General features: G+C 46.4%; 1 pseudogene; it reads right to left on the bottom strand.

The window, feature by feature from the left end:
- Positions 1-2,217: 2,217 nt before the first annotated feature.
- Positions 2,218-5,540, bottom strand: part of LOC101581209 — a 4,147-nt pseudogene continuing 824 nt past the window's right edge.

Below are 5,540 nucleotides of genomic sequence, written 5' to 3'. Positions count from 1 at the left end.
AGCAAACTGTGGTGCTGACCTCAAACTTTCTGCGTCACCTCTGTCCAGATTTTTATGGCCTCATCCTGGAGCTATTGGACAGCCTCCTCACTGTTTCCACATTCAACAGCTTTCTCCCTGGGTCTACCCCAGCCACACATTCTGCTAAGAAACCATAGAGACTCTCCCTGCTTCCAGGAGCCTTTCTCAATTGTTTTGGTTAAAAAAAGTCTCTCATAGAATAAAACTGTACTATTATTATTTGCTATAAAAATAAAAGCTACTTATAATTCAAGAAATATTTTCTACTGAGTCATATTTTATTTAACCAAGCAATACCTGTATCCATTAGAAATAACAACGTAAAAGCAGGACCTTATTTGTTCTGTCCAAAGACACAGATTGTTGCACTTTAGGACTCCAGAAATCTCCACTTCTTTTCTCATCCTCCCCTGGCTGGAATTTGTCACAGTAGCTACCTCACCTTTCTGATCAGGGCCCTGTTTTCTTTCATAGCCTCTTCATCCCAGTTGGCTCACTAGTCATTCCTAATGCTTGCCAGTCCAGATGTTTAACTTTTTTTAATTTAATTTTTTACTCACTTCAATGAGAAAAAAAAAGATAAAATAGCAATGAAACAGTTTCAAAAACAGGTTAACAGGACAGTTACAGTAATTGATACATTGCATATTGTTGTCTTTGTAGTCGTTATTCAGAGGACAAGATGTTCAGCTCTTTAAAGTTTGTGCTCTGAAAATCTCTTCCTGCCACCACCTGCCCTCTACCATCATCTGCCCATCTGCCCAAACCTTCTCAATGGTGTGAAACAGTTTAAACACCACCAGCCATCAGAATGACCTACTGATCTTTGTGAAAAGCACGCGTTCCGTGGGCTCACCTTTCCTAGTTCCTTAGTTCTAAGATGAGGCACAATGCTACAGACTGGGGCCGGAATCTTCTCTAAAGGTCCATGTGCTAATGGCTTGGTCCCCAGAGCACTGTAGCTGGGAGACTTTAGAAACTTTAGGAGGTGGGGTCGAGCGGGCGGTCCTTTAATCACTGTGACAATGCTAGCAAAGGAGGGTAGGGAACTCGGTGACTTCCTTCTTCCCTCTGCTTATTTCTGCCTATGAGATGAGCAGTTTTGCTCTCTCATGATGGGCGACCTCAAGAAATGGATTGTGGACTGAAGACTTCAAAACTATGAACCAAAACAAATCTTTTCTCCTTCTAAGTTAGTCCTTCAAGTATTTTATTATATCAGTGAACTTATGCAAGGTCTGTAATTTTTGTTTCCTCAATTTTATTTTATTTTTTTTTTAAGAATTCAGATTTATGGGGCGGGGGAGATAACACAGTAGAATAAGTGCTTGCCTGGCAAGCGCAAGAGCCTGAGTTCAATCCCCGGTTCCGGAAAAAAAAAAAAAAAAAAAAAAAGAAAAAGAAAAAGAGAAAGAATTCAGGTTTATTTTTTTAAGAAAGCTTTTTCTTTGCTCGCGCTCATTGTGTGGAGGCAACAGGCGGGGCCGCACTTTGCAGAACAAAGCCGGCGAGTTCGTGGGCTTGTTCGTGCCACGGAAATGCTCCGCCAGCAACCGCATCATTGGCGCCAAGGACCACACGTCCACCCAGATGAACGTGGCTGAGGTCGACAAGGTCACAAGCAGGTTCAACGGCCAGTTCAAAACCTACGCTATCTGCGGGGCTTTTCGAGGGATGAATCAATCAGATGACTCCATTCTAAGATTGGCCAAGGCCGTCGACATCGTCTCCAAGAACTTTTGAGTGGAGAGAGTTGTAGATGTGAAACATCTGCTGAAAATAGTCAGCATGTAAAATAAATAAATAAATAAATAAATAAACAAGTCTCCCCTGCTGTGCCCTCTTGGCACTGAGGAAATAAATAACCAGAGGGCACACAGCTGGGGAAAGGTAAGAGAAATCAATCTCAAGACAGATTCTTTTAACTGCTCCCCGATATGGCTCTTAGGATGTAGCACTTGAGCAGGTACCTCAGTCCGAGAAGAATATAGTGGGCACCAAGGCATGCCTGCTCTGCCTAGGAAGGGAGTCAGGCTCGGGAATTGCTTGTTTCCAGCCCTTGATAACGCTGAGATCTCTTCCCTCCGTGGGCCAGGGCCGAAATGCCAATGTAGGCACCTGAGGGTGGTGGTGGCAGTGGGGAGAATGAAATGGCAATTGTAGGCAGCAGAAAGAGGCTGAAACAGGGTCCAGCCCCTATCTAGGTTCAGCCCGTGGCCGACGGGTCATGTTGCATCCCCCTCTCCCCTTGAGCCCGCCAGCTTGGCTCTCAACTGAGGGTCTTCCGAGACAGGCAGGGATGAACACAGTATCATCTCACACATAGTTTCATTTTCAGATGTCATGGTGACAGATGAACTCAGGGTATCCCAACCCAGGGAACTCTCACCCAGGGAACCTCGCCAAATGCCTTGGTTTTAGAAATTCTTCCAGTTTGGGTGAGGGTGAAAGGTCTCAGTGACATGCTGGGGCTTAGCTAGGGCAGGGTGACTCTGACCCAGCAGGGAGTAGGTGACACTGCGGGCAAAGGACCACTCAAAGAGATTGCCAAAGGTACGTGACAGCACACGAACATAGAGTAAGAGATGTGTGAGCATAGAGTAAGAGACACCGCTGCCCTTGCCATTGGGAAATGCAGGCACCTGCAGTTTAGAGCCATAATTACGTGTACAGAAGGCTGGGCTGAAACACTCAGGCTCGGGCTGGGCCTTCGCCTCCTGTAGCCTCCATCCACAGCCTCCAGCCCTCCAGATGAGCACCCTGTCACTACCAGCAGATAGTTCCTCCAGCTCTCACCTCAGTTCCTGCAGCTGCTGCCGCTGCCAGCTCACCAGGGCACACATCGTAGCCTGATGCGGCTCACACTACCTTCCACATGCTGTGCCCCTGCCTTGGGCACTTGTGCTTGCTGTTGGAATCTTTGAACGGGCACAGCACCAAGGCAGTGCTACAAATGTCCTTCAGATGGCCTGATAGATCCTTCTGAGCCACAGTACCCACACTACACGGGTTGGGGCAGTGCACCCGCAGCCTTGGACCCTGGTACTGGTGGCTCTGGATGGTATTAAAGACAAACTCCTTAGTACAGTAGGTGCAAAGCTGGGTGCACTTGGGGCACTCAGAGGCTGTATGCTGGGCCAGCAGTCACTGTGTCCTGAGGGCACCACACTTGTTCTCACAGTGCACACGCTCTTGGGGGCACATGCCTTCATGGCTCTCATAGGCCTCCCCACAGAAGTCACAATCACAGAACTAGCACTTGAGGTGCCACTTGGGGCAGTTGTACTGCAAGTGTGCAGGCAGATTGAGGTGGCTCAGCTTGGTGGGTGGGGCAGCAATTGGGGCAGGGGACTACACTGAGGCTGTGGGTATTCGGGTAGCCTTGTAGATGTCAAAGCAGCCGGCTCCAGTGGCAGCCCTCCTTTCTCTCTGTGAATGCAGCAGATGGACAGACCTCACACCTGGACCTCAAGCTCTGGATCTGGGTAGAGCTTTGCCTGGAGCCAAGTGCGGCCAGAGAGAGGCACAGGCTGTGGGGTTGCCACACACTAGGCCCTGTTCCCCCATGCCTGCCCACCATGCCTGGCTTCCACTCTAAGTTCCAGGAGAAACCCAAGTGGCGGGGTCCCGTGCCCACTGTGCAGGAAGCCTATGCATGAGCCCGTGCAGGTTTCCACTTGCAGCCACTGCTTCGGTGACGCCAGCCTGCAGGGATTGCTCGGTGAAGGAGTCCTCAAATGCTCTGAGGGCCAACTTCCTCTGGACTATGCCAAATGCTTTTTATGTCCCACACATTTAAGAACCATCTTGTACAGCCATGGATCCTACACATCCAGAAAGATTGGAGCATGCTTGTGCATGCACACACACACACACACACACACACACACACTTGAGGAACACGAGGCAACTGTGAATTATATTTTCCTCAGTAAGAATGCTATAAAGCAGAAAGAAACAAAAGCAGAAACACACTGTTCTTTGTGTCTCCTGGATAAACCCATTCCCTGTGAGCAGTGGTTTCTGGAGTCCCATGTATGTGTGCAGCCCTCATACCTGGAGTACACTGTGACACAGACTCCTCAGAGCCTGGGAGGTGTAAGGGGCACAAGGTGAGAGTTACCAGCTGGAGGAAAATCCAGGCTTGCTTAGAAACTGGAAAGAAGTTCAGGGCAGGCCTCAGGAGGGACTTCACAGAGCAGGCAGCCTCCCAGAAGCCAAGGAGATGGTGAGGGGGAAGCGTGGATTAGCACCACAAAGCAAGAGGAGCTGTCCTCTCAGAAGACAGCTTCGTGACCATGTGCCAAGAAAGAGCTTAACTAACATGGCAAAGAGGGGGCTACTGGCAGGTAGTAACAATATCGACTGCATGCTGAAGTTGGGCCCTGTAACTCTACTGTGTGCCTTAAATTTAGTCACCAGCTTTATAGGAGTGTGGCAGAGCAAGCAGGGCCACAGCAGTCTCTGCTTGGACAAATCATGCAGCTTCACAGGGTTGATTTCTTTGAAGGCTGGGCGTGGTGTCGACCTCCCACAGATGATGTGAAAATTTGATGAGAGACTCTCCTCCCCTGGTCTGTGAGCCAGTTTTAAGCCATCACTTCACACTTTGTACCCCAGCACGATCTCTTGGTTTCTAACACGTTCTTCACATGCTTCTATCTGTATACAGAGATAGTCTTACAACCTAAGAACACTTTGGGAAAAGAATTGTGTCATATGTTTAAGTTCAGGTGCCTAATGTACTATTTAGGGTAGCTACAAGCTCAACAAATATCTCATCAGTAACGAAAAGAATAAAATATTTTATAACATGTATATTATATAACAATATAATTCTATGAATTCTAACCATATAATATTGTACTATATAGTAATATGATGTATAATATGTAAGTAATAGAAAACATGTATGTTTTAAATTATAATTTAAAATTTACATAAAATATTAAGTATATCTAGTGTTAAATGCGGTAAAAATGGAAGGAACTACTATGCTTTTCACTTTTGCAGCATTTTCTTATTCTCTTAGAGGTTGAGTCTTTAATGCCCAACTTTTTCCCTAAAATGGGAAGTTCATTTTTTAAAATTAAGATGAATACTGTCACAAAATATTTCCTTAAAGAAAAGGAGTCCTTGAGTCTCTGGGGTGGTCAAAAACAACATACCCATGAGACAGCTGACTTTTGTAAAACTTTAAAATAGAGCTACCTAGCCAAGAATGTCCCATTCAACTGTTTAAGAGAAATGAACTTTTTATTTATCTTTGAGCGGCTAAGATATAAGGGTGTGTTGTCAGAATTGACCCATCCTGACTAATTCACTCCAATTCTACCAGCATCCATCTCCCTTCTACCTCACAAGCCTTGTCCTGCTCTCTAACCTGCATCTACTAAGGCATCAGAAGGGGCTGGAGAGATAGTTCAGTAGAATAAGTGTTTGCCTGGCAAGTGCAAGGGCCTGAATTCAATCCCTGGTTCTGCCAAAGAAAAATAAAACAAAACAAAAAACCAAAAAAA

The sequence above is a fragment of the Octodon degus genome, unplaced genomic scaffold, assembly GCF_000260255.1.
Source record: "Octodon degus isolate 3935 unplaced genomic scaffold, OctDeg1.0 scaffold00136, whole genome shotgun sequence".
In the NCBI taxonomy this organism is placed as follows: domain Eukaryota; kingdom Metazoa; phylum Chordata; class Mammalia; order Rodentia; family Octodontidae; genus Octodon; species Octodon degus.
This window is presented reverse-complemented; position numbering and strand designations above follow the sequence as displayed.